Source organism: Falco biarmicus, chromosome 8 (genome assembly GCF_023638135.1).
Source record: "Falco biarmicus isolate bFalBia1 chromosome 8, bFalBia1.pri, whole genome shotgun sequence".
NCBI classification, from domain to species: domain Eukaryota; kingdom Metazoa; phylum Chordata; class Aves; order Falconiformes; family Falconidae; genus Falco; species Falco biarmicus.
Window position 1 is genome coordinate 2,841,483 of NC_079295.1, and position 19,937 is coordinate 2,861,419.

General features: G+C 40.9%; 1 protein-coding gene across 1 annotated transcript in view; it reads left to right on the forward strand.

Annotated features, from left to right (window-relative positions):
* Positions 1-19,937, forward strand: part of HECW2 (HECT, C2 and WW domain containing E3 ubiquitin protein ligase 2) — a 176,348-nt gene that overhangs the window by 65,342 nt on the left and 91,069 nt on the right. The gene's annotated exons all lie outside the window — the stretch shown is intronic.

The following is a 19,937-nucleotide window of genomic DNA, read 5'->3' on the forward strand; positions in this document are numbered from 1 at the left end:
CTTTGGGTAAAAAGCTGATCTGACTTAACGTGCAGCTCTTAGCTGGAGCATGGTGGGAGGCAGTGTGAGGCTGCTGCTCCACGGCTGGCTGCCCGTCCCGTGGTGGTACCCATTAGCTGCAATGTGACACTACCTCACTGGAAGAGCAGTTGGATCTCAGCTTTTCTGTATGAGATAAAAGCTTTAAAACAATGAAATATTTCTGGGACTGGCCTGTTAAGCACCTGCATATGATGAAGCAGTTGGTGGATTGCAAAGGGGCATACTAAGGATTAGAAACCTCTTTTGTTTGCCAGACCAGTAAAGATGACAAATTACATACAGGAATCAAGAGATATTTCAACAGAGAGAAACCATCAAGTAGAGAAATGAAGCCCAAGGCAATCAGGTGGAAAGACTGAATAGATACTGATCCCAACTGTAAAGGCTGTCAAGAGTAATGCAGAAAAAGAGGAGGCGGCACAGCAATTTTATTGTCTTGCTTGTGTTTGTGTGAAGAGTGACTTTGTGCTGCAAACTCAGGGTGCGGTTTCCCTCCATCGTGAGAGCCCAGAGCTGATCATTTCTCCAAGAGTGGGATGGCATTGATGAGATTGCCTCTTGGAACTGGCTGATGATGCTGACCTGCTCTGGAAGATTCAGTACCTGGCTGGACCATGCTGCATTTCCCAAAGCCATGTGTAGGGAGTGAGCCTCCCAAGTGACAGAAGATGCTTAGCACCTTTGCCAGTCCAGCACATGGACATACGCCGTCATTTGGTAAACGTCTAGCCACAGGCATCTGTTCAGCGTTGTCATGCTGGTAAATTCATGTCTAACAGATGATGGCTCAGAAAAGTTTTAATGAAAAATTGCCTTTTTTCACTTTTAGTGACTGAGAATACTCAGAATACTGGAGTCACACTCTTTGTGCTTCACAAGTATGTGAGAATCCAGAGACAGACAAAAGCCATTTATAATAACTACTATTTCATGAAATCTTCATTGTTTGGCAAAGGATTTTTAATTTCTTCCTGTCATGATTTCAGATATTCAGAAACATGAAACCCTGGGGATGACTGGTTCTTGGAAAGGTTCTGAAAAAGTTTTGGGTTCTTTGCTTTTATTTTCAAAGACTTGAGCTTTTACAAGGCAGTGCACTTGATTACATTGCTTGAAGGTGGGAAATTCTTGTTTCCTTGTTTCCTGGGTGACGACTCCAGGTAGCCAGCGTCCCCAGAGCTCTGTGGCGAGGTGGTTCTGTGGTGCATTATGCATCTCACTGAAAAGGCTTCATCTTGGTATGTATAGTTCGACCGTGGACCCTACAGCCCCAGGGTGTAAGCACTAGGGATCTGAAATGAAGTTCTGATGAGGCATAATGGCAGCAATATTTTTAATTCAAATATTGGCAAGATTAACTAAACTATTTCAGGGAAGGATTTTTGTCTCTGCAGGGGAAAAAAAACCTAACTAAAACCATCTCATCTTCCTGATTAGGCATAGTATGTTGCTTTTAAAGTGGGTTTAAGGAGAGTTATGATGATGTGAAATAAACATTGTGTTTCACAGAAAATATTTCAGGTTCTTCTAGAACTTCCTCCAGCTCATTTCTTTAGAAATCTTAGACTGACTTATCTTGGTGTGTGTGTATTGGATGAATTTCTTCCAGGATGTGTTGGCTCATTTCCTTGAGTACTTCTAAATTTTCTGAATTTTTTTCAGTCACAACAGATAGCTGAAAAAGCTTTAAGGAAATGAGTCAATCTCCTGAAATAAACTGCTTACTGGATAGGGGATGCTGTGTTCAAATTCACAGATGCCCTTGATAGTATACTAATTTACAGAAATTATCTGAAAAATCTATTTAATAGACTACATGTTCTGAAAATATGTGGGAGAAAATATCCCAGAAGAGCACCTGAACTTTGCTACTAGAAATGTAGGGCATGTTTTCAAGCTCCCAGGTACCAGCATGAGAGAGGTGCAGGTTGGGAAGTGACAGGCAGAATCTCTAATGCCAAATTAAGGATGTCACTGAAGTTGAGTGTAGGTTAAGAGAAATAATGTAAAGATGCCAAGTTGAGGACTACCAATTTTTCTTAAAATAGCATCCTGAAATCTGAAGGCTGCATAGGCAGTGTGCTTTGCTTCTTATTTCATTATTCACGAACAATTTGCATTCTGATTTCAGGAGCCTTTTCTGATGCTGTCCTGCAGGTGCATGAAACCCACGTGGACATGGTTTAGCAGTGGGCTGGGTAGTGCTGGGTTAACAGTTGAACCTGATGATCTTAAAGGTCTTTTCCAACCTGAATGGTTCTCTGATTCTGTGAAAGGCCCATGGCCTGGCCTCCCTCCCTTCAGGGCTGCAAGAGGCCCAGCAGGAGCTTCTCTGCATGGGGCTTTGCCGAGTCACTGTGCAGGCAACTGCCTGGAATCCTACGTAGTTTAAAAATAAGTAAGACAACACCATTTTAGTAACATGCCTTATACAGGAGGTAGGCAACGTTTCAGGATTTTCTTCGCTTCCCAAGAACCGCGCAGCAACCCAGGGACAGAGATGAGGAAGTCAGCATCAAATACCGTGATTTGGGATTTTCTCTCTGGTGAGCCAAACTAAAATTAAACCAGATGATTCTGAATTTTTAAGAAGTTTGACATCTGGATCTGAACTCTGAACTTGGATGTGGCAGTAATTAGCCAGCTTGCCCTGTTTTAGTGTGTTACAGAAAGTCCCTGATGCAAGCAATCGATACCACATCTCCACACAGATTACAGACACTGTTGGCTTTTTGGGCACTCCAGAAAAATCTGAATACACGCAAATCACAATGGAAAGAAGAAAGTGCAGAGTAACTGCAAAGGAGTTGACCCTGCTGGTATGTCAGGTGTCTCAAATCAATGAGTCTTGGATAAATGCAGATGCGAAATAAAAGTCCAACTGCAATGTTCTATCTAAATTTTGCTCCCTCTGCACCCCACCGTGCAAAAGGAGGGAGTTGGAAGGATGGTGCAGGTCTCTGCCTCTGATTTTCCAGTTGTTGTCAGTGTTTGTCCATGGCTTGCAGTCATGAACAACTGACTTGCTATGTTGCTCCTATTGGAGCGTAAGTGTTGGCCAGGGTAGTTTGTAACTTTGTTTTTTATGCTTTTTTAATATGACCTTTAAGAGTGAAGTAGCAGTATGCATTAGGAGTTGCAGCTGTGAGGTCCATAGTGGGTTTGTCATGCCGTGAAGGCAGCTGAAGTCTTTGCTGAAGGAGGAGCACAGGTGTTTCTTAGTTACTCTGAAGAGGGTGAAATGTGAAGGGGAATGTAGAACCAACCAACCAAAAACTCCAAAAAAATAATTACGTGCAGTTGCCAAGCTATCCCAGTTCACAATGTTGGATTTAGGATTAGGATGGCTTCTTCCCTGCTCTGCTTTTGGAATAGTTACAAAATAGTATCATGTGGTATATCTGTTACAGTTTCTTCCCAAATCCATATAAATATTTCCAACCGTCTCGGCTTTCCCGGTGAAACAATCAGACTACTTCATCGTGGTCTTAATTTTTAATTTTATCTTTCCTAGTTCTTGTGGAGGTAGCAAGGCTGGGGCTCTGTGACTGCATGAGGAGGGAGTGGGTGCCGCATTCCTCTTAGCAAGGGCAAGCAATAGGACAGAATAGTAATCGTTTATGAAAACCAAACAAAACCAGAAGTACTGCATTAGTAGAATCTGAAGGAATTATTGATTGTAATGTATTTGGCAGGAATGCAATAAAGAACAAGATTGACGTGCGGGTCAGTGTGCATACCTGCTTGCAGCTCTGGGCTGAGGCATAGGGGATGGTAATCCAGCAGGTGGTCGAGAAAATCAGCAGAAGTAGGTGGCTACAGCCCACCCTGCCAAACATGTCACCACATTGTGACAAAATGGGTTTGGTCTCCTCAGTGAAGAACCAACAAAAGCTTGTGAGTTTCTCTCAAGTAAATAAGCCCCAGGCTGCTGTCCATGGGAACCTGAATCAGGTCAGGGACAGTACAAGAATGCAGACACTGAAACAGAAGTGAACAAATTAGATTTCCTGTCCTGTATACCTTGCAAAAATAGCATCTTTGAAAGTGTGTGTGCAAATTTAGAATGTGTTGCGTGCCTGAACTATTTCTGGGTTATCCTGTGTCTGCCTGAATATTGATACAATGTATGACCACGCTATATTGTTTGGTAGAAAGGACTGAAAAAAACACGATGGTGCTTCTGAAAAGTGAACTGGGTCAGACTTCAGTCGTATGCTCGTCCAAAAAAGCCTTCTCCTGATGTCTACAGTGTTTCCTTAATTGTGCTGTTAAATTCTGCAGTGTCAGCATGCTAGTGCCAGATTCCAAAATGGGATGGTCTGTGTTTGTAAGTAATCAATGACACACAATATAAAATCATACAAAAATTGCAGAAACCACAGCTTAGCTGAAAATTATGCCCGAAGGACTCGGCTCACAAATCGCATTAAGGCTTTCAGGATCGGAGCTAGATGTATAAAATTGTGCATAGTTAGATGTAATATAACCAATATGAGCAGGGGTTTTTGTTGCTGTTGTTTAAGAAAGCATGCTTATATACTTTGAAAGCCATAGGTTTCTTCTTCGTTGGTTTGTGGGGTTTTTTGCATATTACTTTCCTGCTTCTTGGATATACGCTACCATATTGAGTAGTGCTGGCTGTTGTCATCTACCAGTAAAGGAATGTTGCATGTCTTTGGGAGTGTTTAAAATATATCAGATGCAATACTAGTAAGCCATAAATGCTTAGAGATGATGTTTCACTTCTTGTGGCTTTGCTGGGCTTCATAATGACATCAGATTATCCTATATAATGTATTCTTTCTGCTAATTATTAATAGCCATATCAAATCTATAGTGCATCCTGAATCCTTACATGAAAAGCAGGAGGTAGGTAAAAGGAGGAATCTGGTCAGAGCTAGGAGTACTACTTCTCACAATGGTAAAGCATCGCAGCACATTTGAAGTCAAATAATAGCAATGGCCTTATTATAACTCTTTAATTATCGTAATGTTTAGGTCTACTTTCTTGCCAGTTTAGGACAAAGTTTATGGAATAAACTCATTTCAGGAAAAGAGACTGTAAAGACCCTGAAAGAGCTTTTCAGCAATGGAAAAACCTCCAAGATGAGGAATTTGCCATTAGATCTTGCCATCATTGAGGCACAGAAGGGGAGATGGGAAGTGTAGCTGGCCAGGAAGGTAAGCGGTAATGGTGACAAAGGTAGTGAAGGATAGTGATTCAGCGTATTCCTTTAACAGCCTGCCTTAGCGCGCTGCCTGCATGGATGTGCTGTCTGTATGCTGAGCTATTCTTCTCTATCTGTAGTTTTTTTCACAGCATTACTTATCAGCCATTTGGATGCCTTAGCAAACATACATGTATATAAATAAAATAGGAAGATGTTACTGTTTACTTAAGCTAGAGGTTGTGTTGTTTGTAGAAGGGAAAGGAGAAGTTTCTTATGCAGAGGTATCCACAATATCACAGTTAATGGGCTCAGTCTTCAATAGGGGCACGGGAGGGAAGCATTGAGGCCCGTTTCTGCCTTGGTTAGAACCCGTGTTCTTGGGCTGTTTCCTCTTCGTGTTAGTGGGTTTTGCATTTGGTTTCGATCACTGAAAAGTTGAAATATGAAAAAAGCGTATTGTTTAAATATAAATATTTTTCTATATTCCAAACCAGCAAGCTCTCTCACTTTCTAATAAAATCCCTAAGAAAGCTATTACTATCTGATGACAACAATAGACTAGCTTGCATTCCTGGTTAAACAGCTCATAATATTGAAGATAAACTTAAAAAATAACAGCTGCTAAGGGAATATTAAATCCCACAAGATCCTTAAGAGATGTGTGCTGCAGAGACATATTTTATTGACAACTTTCAGAAACTAGAAGGATTTCTAAAAGGCAGTGAGTAATCACTTGGAACTGGCAAGGAAAAGAAAATTTTTAGAAATGTTTCAGTTTTGGACATGGGAGTGGACTCGAACACTGAGAATGAAATGCTAGCTGATACTGTGACTGTCAGAAGGCTGGAGAGGATTAAGAAGAGTATTGCTCAGACATCAGAAACTGCAAGCAATAATTAAGTGCAATCAGAAGCGAAGCTGAAGAATCTGGAGGCATTTTCAGTGATGAATCAGTTGTTCTCACCTAGTGTTAGGGATGCCGATGCAACATGGTTGGAAATCCAGGGACATTTGTGCCATTGGAATAGTTCCAGGGTTCAAACCATCAACCATTTAAGAAGGCAAAAGGCAAACTAACCTCCTGGATCCCTAGATGTCAGCCGCTGTATGTAGGAAAGCTTTTTCTGGCCATTTTATCTATTCCATGGATATACTGTGTATAGAGCTTCTTGTTTTAGCCCTTTGTCCCTAGCAATAAATACACTTTCATACACTGTGGGAGGGGAAGGCTAAATAAACACCAAGTGAAATAAGGGCTGAAAATGCAGGAGTGATTGAGCAGTTAGAGGAACCTCCACAGGACCCTTGGGGAGCGTGCCTGGCACTGACTTAGCTCCTTGCCGGTTCATTCCCGGAAAGAAAACAGAGCTTTGGAAACCTGAAGGTGGAACTTCAGTATCAAAAGCAAAATAAAGTCACCCAACTAGTTGGCTATAAACGCAGCTGATGGATTGTGTGCAAAGACTGGGTCGGCTCTTTGGGTGATGCTGACTCTGTGGCTCAGAAGTTTCTGTGCTTTGAGTTTTACACCCTTGCTAATGATGAATTAATTTTTATCTTTTTTTTTAAAAATAAAAATCTTATGGAAAACCTTCAGTGATTCTGGCTGAAACTCTCACCGGTACAAAAAGCCACTTGCCATAACTAGTGGAGGGTATGTGCGTGTGTGCAGTTAAAACACTGCAGTTGTTCTCGTGGTTATGCTCCTTCCCTGTTACCATCAGCAGAACAAGCCATCTGGCAGGGGAGCGCCTCCTTCCCCTTACACACCTGAGAGCTCCCCACAAATGAGATTCCAGCTCATTAGGATACTTTGTGCCCTTCCGGGGATTTAAGAAGAAATACATACCTTTTCATCTCTTGCACTTTCTTCTGAGTTGCATATTATTTGTTCAGTTCTAGAAAATAAATGTATTTACTGAACTTAGCCTTTTTGTCTGCTTGCAATTTGCAGATGTACAATTAAAGATTTTTTCCAGAATTTATCCAGAATTATTATATATACTTAATGAATCTGTTTGGGCCTGCAGCTCTTTCACTGAAAGTTGTGACGTGAATTGAGGATTAGAAGTGCAAGTTCTTGCTGAATGACACTGGTTTTGTGCTTGATGGGGTCCCTTGTTTTGATGAGTAAAGATGGTGAAGTTACTTTTCAGGTGTAGCTGCTTATGGTCGGTTGGTGTTTGTCTCTCTGCAGTGCCTGGAAGGTCTTGTCAGTCAAGATGTGATCTGAAGTGACTGAGCTCATCCTTTGTTCTGTGTGATTATTCTCTAACACTTGCTAAACTGTAAACACTTCTGCCAGTAATATGTCTGTTAGAATATGAATGGAAAATGGTGAGTTCAGGTCAGCTTTTTCAAAGATTAATTGCAGAAAGGGAGGAATTTGTGTCACTTGAGTGAGTTAAAATGTTTTTTAAAAAACTCTTTCTGATTACTGTGATCAGTAACTAGTCTGGCTTTCGAGTGGTTTTGAGGATCATCTCTCAGGTGAGGTCTTTGACATGATAAACTTATTAACCTGAAAAACTTGTTAATAAATTACAGTTTCTTAAAATATATCATCATCTCTGTTTTAGGACCAGAGGATGTAAAAAGGAAATAAGCACAATACTTGTCAAAAAGTGTTTGCAAAATTTCTGTGAATTTTGAAAGTACTTGCGTATCATTATTAAGTTGTAGGGTGTGGGAAATAGGATGGCTGCTGATAAATGGGACTGGGATGGCTCCTGTTAATTAGGGCGTGAAGTTTTCTAGTTTATTATACAGGTAGTAACGGGCTTAATACTTGCCTTAAATACTTCTTAGGGTACCCATTTTACCACTGACAGGATTTCTGATAATAATGTACCAGTACTACTGTAAGTCCTGTATGAAGTGGGGTAGTTGCTTCTGCTTTATCAGTGGCTGGAGGAAATAGGAAAAAGGAAGCAAAAAGATGGACAAAAAGGAAGGAATGAAACTTTCTGTGCAAGCCTACAGATTGGTAACAGCAAAATATGCTGGTAGTAGATCTGCTTCATGGGTAGCCAACGTGATTTATATTGCAAAATATAATCTGGAGAAAAAGGTGAGTCCTCAAGCCTAATGTTTCCGTAGGTTTTGGTGGATGATTGCCAACTACTTGTTTGCTGGTATCTGATTTTAAAAATTCATAATTATAATTTATTCTTATAACCATATATTATTTATTAATCATATGATTATATGATTTTCTAAATTATATTTTATTTAGTAATTATAAGTTATATTAACTTGCAACAGTTTCAAAATACAGATTTAAAATAATGTGTATGTGTTAAAAATGTCTTCTAGCCTGTTGTGCTTTTTACACATGTGCATTTCGGTGATGTGTATGATGTTTAAAGGGCAGATGTATGTTTCGTAGTGAAGCAAAATGGTGTTTTATTTTTAGATTTGCAAACACACAAAAAAACCCAACCCAGCACACAGTCATCTTGACTCCGTTTTAAAGCCTCTCAGTTGTGGCAGTTGTGTTAGCTGGCAGTTCCACATGAAAAACTACTTTTTAAAGGGTCGGTCCGTTACTGGAGAATTACTTGCGGAATAAAGTGTGCTTAGGGTTAGCGTAGTAATGGTTCTCAAATGAGCCTAAATTTTACTGAAATTAAACCCAGAAGAGATCTTTACATCATTTCATCTGTTTTCCTGCTGTAGCCACTCAGCGCCTGAATACTCCAGTTCTCAGGAAAAGAAAATGTGTACCATTGTCAGAGAGCAGCGGCAGACTGAATTACAGTAACGATCTTACTGCAGGGGAGTAATTGTGCCAAGTGTATTTTGGGGCTGTGAAAGAGGGATAGGAGTGGGGTTGCTGACCCCAGTGGTGGACTCGACAGGGCTGCTGTAACTATCTGGCCCTCCCTGCAGTGATTTCCACCATTTCCACTTCAGACAGATATTTGACCAGAAGAAAACCAAACACAAAGCAAAACTCCCTGTCTCTCTGGGACTTTCTGCATTGGGTATCTGCATAAATGACCAGATGCTGCTGCTCCATAAAAAAAAAAAAAAAAAAAAACCCAACCAAAAAACCAACAACAAAAAACAAAAACCAGCAAACCCACAGCGTGAAGGCCACAAAGTAAGTGACCCCTGACTTTTTCTGCTGGCTGTGAGGTTACATATGATCTGTACCAAGACAGCCACACCACAGAAAGCCTTCTCTGTAAGTGCAGCTGCGCCAGCAAAATTGTGTTTTTGTTGGTCATGTTTATTTACCAGCAGAATTTCTCCAGGGGCAGGGTAGGCTATGTTGACAAAAGCACGGCTTTGCTGGTATCATGCCTTCCACAGCAGGAATACTTTGTTCTATTTCCTAGCTTTTCTGGCAGAGCCTTGTGATGGGAACGTGGTGGCAGATCAAGTGCCTGCCCTTTATTCTTGGGAAGCTGCAATCCTCTTCTGCGTGCGGCTCGGGCGAGCTCAGCAGTTCATGCACTGCCAGCAAACAAGTGCTTATCTGACACCATATAAGGTTGCGGTCGAGAAGGAAAATGATGAAAAACATTTCCACAATAAACTTGGACTGGCAGATTAAAAAAAATATGACACAGAAAAGCTTAGCTGCAGCTTTTTCTTTTTCTTTTAATTTAGCTGTGACAGTACTTACTCCAAGGATGACCTTTTACAGTTAATTAGGAAAATTGCTTATGTTTCTGCATTTGCTGAACAGTCCTGTCCCGGGGTAACAGGCCTTTAGGATACTTGGACACAGAGAGGGTTTTTTTGTTTTTCTTTGACTTGCTACCATTAAAAGCAGAAGAAAATCACCTTTAAGCTACAAGGTTGTGGGTGTGTTGGGTTGTGTTTGGAGATATGGCAAGGAACTATTGGGAAGGGATAATGGTTGTGAGGATGGGTTGGTATCAGAGTTTTAACAAGGTGTGAGACACAGCGAAGCACTTAAAAAAAAACCAACAAAACAAACCCAACACCTACTTCTGAAAGTGTCAAGGTTGATGCTACAGGAGAGAGACAGGCTCCCCTTTTTCTCAGTATATTGCTTGCATTTGTTATACTCATCTTACAATGTGGTCCACTGAGTTAGTCTAGTATGTTAGATTAGAAGTGTAGCCCAACTTCAGTAGCCGTTGGTGGCCTAAATCTGACTTTCCAAAATATTTCCTGCCTGGTGGCCACTGCTTTTGGCTTTCCCCCTGGGGAGCAGGTTGTCTCAGTCTCCTGCAGACGTCCTTGCCCAGAACCATCAGCAGCTTGAGGCGATTGTGAGTTGACGTGAGAGGTGGTGCAGCTCTTGCCTCAGCTGCGTGATGCTTCCTTCAGGAGGACAGGGAAGCAGCCGCCACACTGTGTTTACCCTCTCATACAGCCAGCTGGACCTCCGTGAACTACGTGGTAGGTGATTTATTAGCATTTTGCAAAGACACGGACTTTTCCACAATATGATCAGGTATCTAATGGCCTTTATGTCTAAGGAAAGTCAGAGTTCATTCGGTGTTATTCTCTAGTTTAACTTTTTGTCTTAACGTTATGCTTTTCTCATTGTATCCAGTCTTTTACAGGAACACCCAAGTGTTGTGTAGGATTTGGCTTCCAGATGAGCCTGGTCAGCTGGTCGGTGACCCATGCTGTGCTGAGTGCTTGTGCTGTGGGGCTGGTGTGTGTGTGAAACCTGAAGTGTAGATGGGAATGAAATGCACGTCATTTTATGGAGGAGGATTAATAAGATTTTCAGGAAAGAGGTTAAGCTTGAGGTCATTTCCTTCCTATTGTTAAGCTTTTGAATTTTCGCCAGTGAGATGGGTGAAAGGATTTATTTTTGTCTTTGAATGCTTTGAATTTCAATGATGTCTTTACTTGGAATACAGAGAAGTGGAATTCCACTTTATTCCTGCCATTGTACTGTGTAATATGTCTGAAAAAATTACTGGTATTTTTTGCAATATCTTCGTGTCCCGTATTCATTAACTAATCCTTTGAGCTGCTGCTGTGCTTTGAAATATCACATTGTGTGAGGACACATTGCGATGCTCTGAACCCCACATTGAAGTGTAAGGGTACTTATAGAAGGAAAAAAATGTATAATTCCTGAAAAAGAAGGAAATAGTCCGTGTTGTGGCCAGTGTCAGAATAAAGGCTGTGATAGGATATTGCCATTCCATTAATTTAAGCTTCAATAGCAAAAAGCTTTCATTGTTTAGTGTTTTGATGGGATGTATGGTATGGCTTCTACCTTTTTTCTGCTTTTGCAGCTGAAGTGGGAGTGAAGGGTTAGAGAAATACAGCTTATTCCTGACCATCCCGTCAGTCACAAGTAGAACAATAATTGCTTCTGCTTTGTAAAGTAATAGAGTACAGTAAACGTCAACATAATAAATGTGGTATGTAGGGTGTCACAGAAGGCACCCGAGGCAATGTGAGTGGAGTCTTTCCTCTTCTTGCCCACAGCACAGAGGTAGTAAGAGAAGATATGTGAAGCCTAATTTTGGTTGTGCAAGGAACAAATTGCTGTTGTGCAGTGGGGAACAAACACCTTCCTGCTTTATTGACCCTGGGTCTTGATATTAAATACCTGAATATAGATGGTGACAATCCTTCACTGCTAATATAGCTGGACTTTATCATCAGAAGGCCAATACTTGTGTCTAGGTTGGACTTCAGAGCATCACCCTGCAGCCTCTGGCAGTGCACCATCACCTTCAAGAAGAGCCCCAACAGCCCCTTCTCTCCCATGTGAGGCTGTTAAGAGCACCTGTTGTACTTTTCTCTGCCTCTTACTTTTCTGCCCTTGCTTTTCTCAGCTGAAGATTTGTCTTGTATGTTCATTACCATCCAAGTTTTCCAGAGTGTTATGAAGGGTAGAGAGATCTGTGATAGCATGTAGTAGGATCTTGTAGCTGCTTCGGCAGCTGTTAAGACTGTCCAAGAATTTTGTTCTTCTCAAGCTTGTTGGGGGGTTGTTCTGTTGGCATTCAAGGGAGAATGGTTTCTAGCCATTTAGTACACGTTAGTGTTTTAAATTTCTCTTACAGTAGTCCAGATCTGGCATTCTTTGTCCTCCTGTCCTTTGAAAATACAATTCCTGTAGGTGCTCATGCAAACATAAAATAGTGCAGTGGCATTTAGTACTTCCATTAGTGAAGAGTCCATCTTAATTACCATGACTGGAAGCATTTTTTTTGGCAAGCCTGCAATCTGTGTATGATTAAATATTCCTGTGAGAGTTGTTATTTCCCCCTCCCCCCCTTTTTTTTGTTGTTGTTACCTGATTATGACTAGGAAAACCAAGATTTGCTTTGAGAGCTTGAACCTAGTGCTCCACAAGCATACAATTTCATGTACAGGGATCGGATCTGCAGACCATGGACCGCATTGCAAAGATACTTTTAAGTACCCTTTTTTGTTCATGTGGTGCTGGGGCTGCTTTGGCATAGTTTGGGTCCTTGCTGTAAGCTGAAGGAGTTGTAGGTCAGCTGCCAGCATCCTCCTGGTTGAGGCTGGTGAGCAGTCGGAGCACCTGGCAAAATGGAGCCTTGTCCAAGCCCCAGCTCTGGGGTGGCATTTACCAATCTGAAAAAAGAGAGGTGGTAATAGCAGCTCTCTGCCACCTGCTTATCTGCCTGCTCAGGAGCACCCAGTGCAGAGTCACCCTGGGTTAAAGGCAGCTTCATCCCAGCCAAATGTCATCGAGCAGTCTTGTTTTCTCTAAAATAACCGGATTTGTGGGGAAGTCATGCGGGAGAACAAAATACCGAGTAAACAAAAGCCAGCACTTCCAGTGAGCTCCCGCTGTGCTTGTTGCTGTGGCTGCCTTGCCGTCATTTCTAGGATTTAACGGTCCTCCTGTTTCCATCAGCCCGCCCCACGCTGTGGGGCTGTGGCCGTGCTTGGGAATCCTCCCATGGACAAGGCGAGGAAGGAAGTCGAGGGAGGATGGGGCTTCGGCATCCTGCACCCTTCGGAGGGGAGTGGCTGCAAATAGCTGAGCTTGAAGGACGTAATACTTCATATGTTTTAACACAGGCTGTTTGAACCTAGATAAACCCTTGATTAAAGGAGAAGAGGCAGACAGTTGTGTGTAACTGCTAGGAACTGTCGGGGAGTTTGAGAACATCCTTCTAAAACCCTTTCCTTCAAATGACAAGAGGAAGGGAGAGGACAGGCACGCCTCGTGGAGCTGAGATTACGCAACGGTGCTAACACAGAGCTAAAGCCTCCGAACTTGGGCTGCACAGGCTGGGTCCAGAAGGCAACTTTTGTAGGAAATACGGTTTGTGATTGGGAACAGGAATGGTATTTTCAGGACCCGTCCTGTCAAATGTTAACTTTTTTTATTCTTCAGTTTGTTAACTGGGCTCAGATGGAGGAATGCAGTTTAGGATCCACAGGCATCCTTTGGAATGGCCAGGTAAGGCTAGAAGGTGCAACTAAGTGTTGGTCTTTAATTTCAGCAGTGTACTGCATACGCTAGTGCTGTCTTCTGTGAGAAATGTTTTGCTTCTACCAGAAAGCCTGCAAAACCTGTTCAGACTGAGATGGGGAATTCTGAAAATCACAGAACATAAGCTGCACATAGTGGGTTAATACTTGCTCGTATGGTGGTAACTGATATGTATTGTCTCTTAAATGGATTGACATAATGTGATTTATTATAATGAATACTTGCAATGGAAACTCTGCCTTGATATTGTTAATTTATGTACTGGCTTTCCAGAAAAGGAGCGAGGCCTCAGGTGATAAAATTTGTCTTCTCCTTTAAATATGTCCTGATGCAATTTTCAGTTGCTTTTAAACATATTTTGGATATAAGGGAGGAATCAATTTAGTTCATTAGTTCAGTAAATGTTGTGCTACTTCTTTAATGATTACCCACGGATTGGTTTGTGGTTTTTTTTTTTTTTTAGTATTTCTAGAATTAAAATTATCAGAGGTTACCGAAGTGAAAATACTGCACAAAATTTAGTGTTACTGTGGGTTTTGAGCAACTAAAAAAGTTTGTAAGTACATACCCTTTGGACTGTTCTTACTAGTTTTACGTTTTGGTGACAGTCTGTTTTACTGCCTGGATGTCTGGGCTCAAGAGCACTTACTGGCACTGGGACCGAGGCTTTGGAAGTCATGCAGTAAAATGCATGTAAATCAGGTTTCTGTTTTACATTGGAAATGCCATGCTAGACATCTTCTGATGGTTGGCTCTAAATTAAGTTCAGAATATCCTCTGATGCCAATAACTACAAACCTGTTACTTTTAAAGACTGAGTGAAATGACACAGTAAATAGATAATGACCATTCCCAACTGTATACTTATGAGAGAAACTCATGGCAGATCCATGGATCTCAGCTTGAGACAAAACTATATGTAGCCTTGCTATCTACCAGCCTTCCGGCTGCTCTGATACATACTGTAAGAGAACACCTGATGAGAAATAACATTTGGATCGGTGCTTTATCAGCTTCCCCAGGCTGAGTACAAACACCCCTCTTAATAATGGGATGCATCACTTGCATCATCTTCAGTGCCCAACAATCTATTAAAATTTACCTAAAATGCTTAAGGAAGTCAGCATTTTGACAATCTGAACTTAATTTAAAATTTTAAATTAAGAATAAACTATATAAGCGCTTCAAAAGATTTTTGCATAGAATATCTTCCAGAAAGGGATGGGAAAAAACCCGGAGACTGGAGTGTAAATCTCAAATGAGGATAACAGAATTAAGCAGGGATACAATGGTGTTACCAACATGACTGATTTTTTGTGAGCTAAAGTGCACAGATTTTTTGAGGAGCTGTGAGTTAGAATACCCACGTATGGTAGCAAAAGATTAAAATTCTAAAATTTTGTATAATGAAAACCATTCAGTGACACTGGGAATCTGTTAAGCATCACCTTCTCTCTGAGCTCTGCATACAAGCATCTTTATAAATGTGTTACAGCAAAGAGATCGGTATGCAAAACTTTGAAGCTCTTAGATTGCTGTAGAGAACTTCCAAATTTTTTCCCATGCAGTAAATAATCTGTGATGTTTCCAGACTAGGAGTTTGTGACTTCTATAATGTTTTGGTATTTGGAGAATAAAATTCCTTTGCATTCATGAAGACAAACCTTTTATCACGTAACACTACTGACTGCAGAAATGGGGACCAGAAGATGAACGTTGGTTTGCATACGGTCAGTCTGTGTACTGGGGCTATGCGGCTTGTTTCAGATATTGATTGGTAGCAGTTCTTTGTTTTTAAGTGCCTTATAAAAGGCTGTATCTTGTTTGTTTGTTTGTTGATTTAAGCTATGAGAGATGACTCTGTAAGGTGATGGACTTCAGGTAGTTTAACCTTTTTCCTAAAACGGAAATAGCAAAAGCAATGAGAGACAAAGAACACAACATGGACTCCACAGAAGCCTCCTGACCCCCTGATGTCAGGTACTAGCTTCGCAAGGCTTTCAACACTCCAGTAACATCTTTATGCAAAACTGGGAGTAGCAGCTGATGAACCAGATGGTTGTGCTGACATTCAGATAAGCTGGAGAAATGGGAAAACAGGAATGTCACCAAGTGCAAAGGGAAGTGCCAAGTCCTGCTGCTGGGGAGAAATAGCCCCTGACACCAGGACAGGCTGAGGGTTGACTGTCTGGAAATCATCTTTGGAGGTCCTGGCAGACAGCAAGTTGAACGAGAGCAAACAGCGTGCCCAGGTCCCCTGCTGGCATCCCAGGCTGCCTTAGGCAGAGCCTTAGCCAGCAGGCTGAGGGACATGGTCCTTCCCCGCTGCTCCGCACTGGTGGCATACATCCAAGTGCTGTGTCCAGTTCTGGGCTCCCAGTGCAGAAAAGGCATGGGCATACTGGAGCTTCTTGTGCCTCTTAGGGGCATAATTTTATCATGAAAACTTAATTTTGTGAAAGTGATACCTTCTTTCATTGCACTGTTCATCAGTTTATCCAGTACTTATATATTGCTTTTCACAGAAGATAGCCGTACCAAATTGACACATGCCAGAGGGAGCTGCGTCCCGTTCGCTGTCACGTCAGGGCAGAGCTGCGGGCACAGGTGGAGAACTACAATGCTGACATGGAAAGCACGGGCTGTGGGTGTTACAGATGCCACTGGTATCTAACATACCTTAAAGGGTGTTGTAATGAGGGTGAAGCCTGAAAGTGGAAAAAAAAAATGAGTTCAGTTCGTAATACCAGCTCTGGCTGACTACTTAGCACTTAAATAAAGAAAATATTGTTACTCAGAGCACTTCTGCTTTAGATGTCAAGGAGCGCTAGTCAGTATCAACTTCCACACACTATGTTTATTATTACTCTTTGTTTTACAACTTTTTGTTGTAGAACATCTCACATATGCTGATTTGTACAGCAGTTGTAACTGAGGAGTACGTTACTTTCTGTAATAGTTTGTGTCTAAGAGTTATTGAAGATAGAACGATACTGAGCGTCTTGCATTGTTTAATGTCTTTCAGAAGTGTAGACTCACTGGACAAGATACCAACGTAGTAAGACAGTCTTTCGTTGCATATTTTATGTTGTGGGAAGGGATATTTATATCTACTCTTTGGCCCAGATTCTGGAACAGCTGCCAGTTTCACAAACAGCAACAATTATGTGCTAAAAGGGGACTAGAATGTCTTAGAATTGAAGTTCCCTATGGAAAATATATCTATATATCTATCTATATATATCTGTGTGTATGTACACATGTACATATCTAAGTTTTGGGGAAGACGAGAGATGAGGTGGTAATTTTGACACTGCTTTTTGTGCTCACACTTTTTTTTTTTTCTGCACAGCTCAATATTACTGAGACTGTCACTGTTTAAGTTAGTTTTTTATTGCAATGTTGATAAGTAAGTTTTGGCAATATTATGTACTTTAATGTTTTCATGCTGTTTGATTTTTTTTTTTTTCTGTGCAGTTTCTTTGTTTAAAACTCAATGTACTACTGAGGTTTGAAGTTATTTTTCCATATGCATTAGTAATGTTTTCTTTCCCCCTATGTGAATAACATCATAAAATTAGGGGGAAAAATCTGTTTCAGAAGAAAATCAAAGCTGTCCAAAATAAATTCTGTAATTTGAGTCGATTGCTGACAGGCAGTGGTCTGTCAGCATTTTTCATTCCTCTGTCTCTACCACCTTCTGTTGCAATGGCAGCGTGCCTGTGGGCAGAGTATTGATGATTTAGTGTTCATTGCTGCAGAGGAGACTATTCCTTCGTGAAAGGGCTGAAAATCCAGGCATTTTCTCTAAACATTGGATTTTATTAAATAAGGTGTAAGAAAATGTTCTGCTTTCTTGGAACTATCAGCTCAGAATTTAAAACTCAAATTAATGTAGGACCTTTACTGAGGCACACTAGTGTCTGTAAAAATTACCATTGACTTCACTTGGTTACTGATTTTAAAAAACAAAGAACAATTTCTTGTGCCTCAGTGCTGGAAATCTCACTGTTAAAGGCATATTTCATTGCTTCAGCGTTCCTTGATTTGCTGAACAAAATAAAAATAAATAAAATCATGTTTATGTTTATAATATACCAAATATTGTCCTTCTGCTTAGCATTATGAATAGACTCTTCCCCAGCCAATTAAATGCAGAAATTCAGAAGAACTAGAGCATGTGAGGGGAGGTGTTTTGGTTTTTTTGGGGTTTTTTTGTCATACAGTACATCCTTATTTACCTAGACATAATGAGAACACTGAAAAATTTAAAGCTATCTGTGTTTCGGGTAACTGGGATTTTTAAAGAATCTGCTCGCTTTCAGTAGCGAAGGTTTGGATAATCAAGTTTGTATGGTGGACCAAAATAGGCGCTCGTGTAGATTTGCTGGAAGTTAAGCTGTATCTCATGGCTTCCCAGAGTCCTGCCTGTGGAAGGTGATAGTGGGATAAATAAATAAGTGAACAGTGTATTGTTTCAGTTAGAGTGTCATTGCAAACCACACACAAGAGATTTATTTTTTTTAAAACCCATAGGATGATTTACAGGCTGTACCTTGGGTTCCTCTTTATATAGCTTTGAAAAAACTGAAATGCATGGGTAAGACACAGATTTGTTTACCTTTGAAAGTTTTTTGCTGTAATGAAGAAAAAGCATGCATGTTTTAAGCTTTTACTGCCTGTGTGCCTGCCTTGATGGTGTGTGCAGATTCTGTACTATCATGTTGATTCCACACGAAAAGTTAAGCCTGAGGTTATTACATGCTTGAGGCATTAGGAGAAACCCCAAGTCCCTTGTCATCGTCGCTAAGATAATTATAAAACTGTTCTGGACTCATCATGATGTTGGGGATCACAGCTTTCTAAAAATTCTCAAAGTCACCTACGCCTGGAGGCATAAAAAATCTCAGCAGCTTGCCACGGCCACCTCTTGACTCTCCAAAGCTCTTCCCTGTTGCAGAGGGGGTGCGGAGCTCACTGCTAAGCTGTGATGGTGTGCCTGGTGCTGCCTGGCCTGCCGGCTCGGTGAGCCATGGATGTACAGGCTGCGCTAGCTGTGATTCAGTAAGAGCTCCTGTGCATGCGCTGAGATGAGCAGTCAGAAGGAAAAAGAGAAAGAGAAGCTTTACTGTAAGCTTTTATTTTTAAGATAAAATTAACAAAGCTGTGGTGTTATTCTTTCAGAAATAGCACTAAAATAAAGGTTGTTAAATGTAGGTGACAATTCTGTAATCTTATTTATGTGGGAGTTCTTACTGAAGTACAAAGAAAGCATGCTTGGATGGGTGGGAGCTTCAAAAAAACCCCAGAGTAGACTGAGTTCTTCGTCAAGTCTTTTTAAGATTGTAGAACACACTGTAATGAAATGTATGTAATGTATGTAATAAACCAGGATATTTTTCCTTTTTTTTTTTTTTTTTTTTTCATTTAAAACTAAGGGATATGAAGTACCGCTGGAAAGAATTAGGATGTTGTATTTGAGGTCACAGATATAACTGTCTAATTAATAAACAGCTGTCTACATGCACTTGTAAAACGTTATAATGCATACTGCCAAAGAACTTCCTTTACAAAAGAGTTACGTTGGATTTATGTCAGCTTCCTCTGTGTCATCATAACTAACCTTTGTGCCCTTTCAGGCAGCTTCTCACTGTGGTTTTCTTTCATTCTTAGTGTTCCGGATGCCTGAATACAGGCTGGTAAATAAAAAACAGACCCCAAGACCTGTGTTTGTTACTGCGAGGACAAATGGCTTAGTTCAAGAGGGGAGGGTACCGATACTGCTAAGCTGATCTGCAGACACTGTTTGCTTCTCCCTTCTCGTTTGAATGTATTTTGCTGAATCTCTTGTGTGTATCTTTGGCTTGCTAAGTGACAGTTCTGTGCTTTGAGCCTCTAACTAACTTGACTTCACTGATAGGGAATAATACTGTACCTGTCAGGAAACTGAAAGTGTTGAATATTTGGTGTATGTATAAAAATATTCTCGCCGGTTTCTAAAACACAGGAATGTAGTAAAAACTGAAGTCTTGATATCTCTCGTTGCAATTCCGTACTTCCTAGCTAGGAAATGAATGCTGAATTTTTACATCACAGAGCAGGATTGCTCCATAAAACAGTTTGGTAGCTCCGTGGTGAAGTTTCAATCAGCTATATGTTCCCAATAGCATCTCTGTTGAGTTAGGGAAGTTTTGGAATTTAATACTTTATCTTGGCAGGTCACGTCTTACAGGAAACCATATATTTGCTTTGGCTGTGTGTCAGTCTGCTCACTCTGCATAAATTGATCTAAGTAT